The sequence below is a fragment of the Mustela nigripes genome, chromosome 14, assembly GCF_022355385.1.
Source record: "Mustela nigripes isolate SB6536 chromosome 14, MUSNIG.SB6536, whole genome shotgun sequence".
Classification (NCBI taxonomy): Eukaryota; Metazoa; Chordata; class Mammalia; order Carnivora; family Mustelidae; genus Mustela; species Mustela nigripes.
The window spans coordinates 95,177,795-95,181,518 of NC_081570.1; positions in this window are offsets into that span (position 1 = coordinate 95,177,795).

Sequence of the window (3,724 nt, forward strand, 5' to 3'; positions counted from 1 at the left end):
TCTGTGGATAGGTCTGGTTCCAATCTAGTATTTCTACCATTGTAGGTTGTAGACCTCTTTTTACAGACTGCTTTCAGGATTTTATCTTTGTCTCTGAGACTTGTAAGTTTTAGTATTAGATGACAGGGTGTTGACCTATTTTTATTGACTTTGAGGGGGTGTCTCTGTTCCTCCTGGATTTTATTGCTGGTTTCCTTCCCAAAATTAGGTAAGTTCTCCACTATCATTTGCTCTAATATACCTTCTGCTAACCTCCTTTCTTCTTTTGAGATTCCAATTAGTCTAATATTGTTTCATTTTATGGTATCATTTATCTCTTGAATTCTTCCCTCATGGTCAGTAGTTGTTTATCTCTCTTTCTCAGCTTCTTTATTCTCCATTATTTGGTCTTCTATATCACTAATTCTCTCTCTGCCTCATTTATCCTAGCAGTAAGAGCCTACGTTTTTATTGCACCTCATTAATAGCTTTTTTATTTCAATTGTTAGATTTTAGTTCTTTTATTTCTTCAGAAAGGGATTCATTCTCTAGTATCTTCTATGCTTTTTTCAAGACCAGCTAGTATCTTTATAATCATCATTCTGAACTTTAGTTCTGACATCTTACTAATATTCATATTGATTAGGTCCCAGCAGTTGGTACTGCCTCTTGTTCATCTTTTTTGAGATGAGTTTTTCAGCTTTGTCATTTTGTCTAGAGAAGAACAGATGAATGGGAGAACAAAATGCTAAAAGGGTAACAATGACCCCAGAAAAATATACACTAAACAAATCAGAAGAGACACAAAAATGGGTAAAAAAGAAAAAATATATATATATATATTATATATATAATATATATATATATACTATCTATCTATATTCAGGCTGATGAATAGAAAGGAGCCTCAGACTTGATTTTGGATGTCTCTTGGTCTGTCAGAAGAAATTGCCTCCCAAATTTTTAAAGAAAGAAAGAAAGAAAAAAAAATATATATATATATACACAGACACACACACATACACAAAAATAAGGGTGAATATGATGAACTGATGGAATACAACTGAAAGATGAAAATTAAAAAGATTTTTAAAAAGGAATTGATAAAAAGTTGGTTGAGAAAGAAAGAAAAAAAATTTTTTTAAAAAGGAGAGAATGTGATCAAGCAGGAGGCTAGAACAAAGTCATACACTAGATTAAGGGTATATTTTGGTCTGTTAGTAGAAGGTATATCCCAGAATTTTAAAGAAAGAAAAATATATATGCAAAAATAAGGTTAAATACAATGAAGGGATATACTATAACTATAAAAATAAAAATTTAAAAAAGATTTTAAAAAGGTATTGATAAGATGTTGGTTCAAATAGGAAAGAGGAAAAAATTTAAAAACAGGAAAAAAAATAAAGAAAACTTTAAAAATTTATATTTGCAAGACTAAAGAATCATGGGGGGAAATCCATGAATTCTATGTGCTGTATTCCCCTAGTGGTGGAGTTTTGCAGTTGTCACTGATTGATAAACTTGTCCTTGGCCAGATGTTCTTGCTGATCTTCTGGGGGAGGGCCTGTTGCAGTGATTCTCAAATGTCTTTGCCCGAGGTGGAATTGCACCACCCTTGTCAGGGACCAGGTTAAGCAATCTGCTCAGGTTTGCTCTCCATAGCTTTTGTTCCCTGAAAGCTTTCTGTACCAGTTTGGAGGATGGGAATGAAGATAGTGGCCTCCCAGTCTTCTGCCCAGAGGAGCCACGAGCTTGGGGCCCCACTCTTCAATATACCCTAAGAGAAAAGCAGTCAATCACTCCTATCTCCTCGTCTCTGGCACACTCTCTGCCCACCTAGCCTGTGACCAAGCATTTCTATCTCTGGCACATGTCCCCAAACCCAGCAGATTCCCACAGCACACTCCCATGCTGCTTCTCCCAGTGGTGGAGGAGGGTCTCCCCAGATCTATCACTGGTGGGGTCCCTGCTCAAAGAGTAGTGGCCTGACTGTGCCAGGGATCACAGCTTATGGCAACCCTGAACTGAAAGCCCCCTCCTCAGCTCTGTCTTTGCAGCCAGCATCCCTTCTCTGATAACTGGGAGCTCTGCCACACTCAGGCACCCCTGGTATTTCTGTGACCCTGCAGGTCCTGAGATCACAGTCCCGACAAGGGTTTCACCCCCCGCTTAGCCTCGGAAATGACATCCCTCACTGGAGCAGACTTCTAAAAGTTCTGATTTTGTGCCTCACTGCTCTACCACTCGCTGAGAGCTGGGCCCTCCCCACAAAGTCTGTCTTGCCATATATCACCTTGGATTCACTTCTCCGCACATCTTACCATGCATAAAGTGGTCACTTTTCCATTCATAGAGTTGCTGTAATTCTTTTCTTCAATCTCCTGTTGAGTTTGCAGGTGTTTGGAATGGCTTGATAACTACCTAGCTGAATTCCTGGGACCTGATGATATTTAAGTCTCCTACTCCTCTGCCATCTTGCTCCTCCCCCTCAAAGACACAATAAAGTATTACAAACAGTCTTACTTCACATTACATACATTACATCTGGAAAACTTATTTATCTTTTTTTTTTTAGGGTTGTGATATTGGTATTGAAGTCTTTTTAGTATATGATTATCTTTTTTTTTAATTTTATTTTTTATTTATTTTCAGTATAACAGCATTCATTATTTTTGCACCACACCCAGTGCTCTATGCAATCCGTGCCCTCTATAATACCCACCACCTGGTACCTCAGTCTCCCAGCCCCCACCCCTTGAAAACCCTCAGATTGTTTTTCAGAGTCCATAGTCTCTCATGATTCACCTCCCCTACCAATTTCCCCGAACTCCCTTCTCCTCTCTTTCTCCCCATGTCCTCCATGCTATTTGTTGTGCTCCACAAATAAGTGAAACCATATGATAATTGACTCTCTCTGCTTGACTGATTTCACTCAGCATAATCTCTTCCAGTCCCATCCATGTTGCTACAAAAGTTGGGTGTTCATCCTTTCTGATGGAGGCATAATGTGTATATGGACCATAGTGTATATGGACCACATCTTCCTTATCCATCTGTCCATTGAAGGGCATCTTGGTTCTTTCCACAGTTTGGCAACCATGGCCATTGCTGGTATAAACATTGGGGTACAGATGGCCCTTCTTTACACAACATCTGTATCTTTGGGGTAAATGCCCAATAGTGCAATTGCAGGGTCATAGGGAAGTTCTATTTTTAATTTCTTGAGGAATCTCCACACTGTTCTCCAAAGAGGCTGCACCAACTTGCATTCCCACCAACAGTGGAAGAGGATTCCCCTTTCTCCACATCCTCTCCAACACATGTTGTTTCCTGTCTTGCTAATTTTGGCCATTCTAACTGGTATAAGGTGGTATCTCAATGTGGTTTTAATTTGAATTTCCCTGAGGGCTAGTGATGATGAACAGTTTTTCATGTGTCTGTTGGTCATTTGTATGTCTTCATTGGAGAAGTGTCTGTTCATATCTTTTGCCCATTTTTTGATATGATTGTCTGTTTTGTGTGTGTTGAGTTTGATGAGTTCATTATAGATCCTGGATATCAACCTTTTGTCTGTACTGTCATTTGCAAATATCTTCTCCCATTCTGTGGGTTGCCTCTTTGTTTTCTTGACTGTTTCCTTTGCTGTGCAGAAGCTTTTGATCTTGATGAAGTCCCAAAAGTTCATCTTCACTTTTGTTTCCTTTGCCTTTGGAGACATATCTTGAAAGACGTTGCTGTGGCTGAT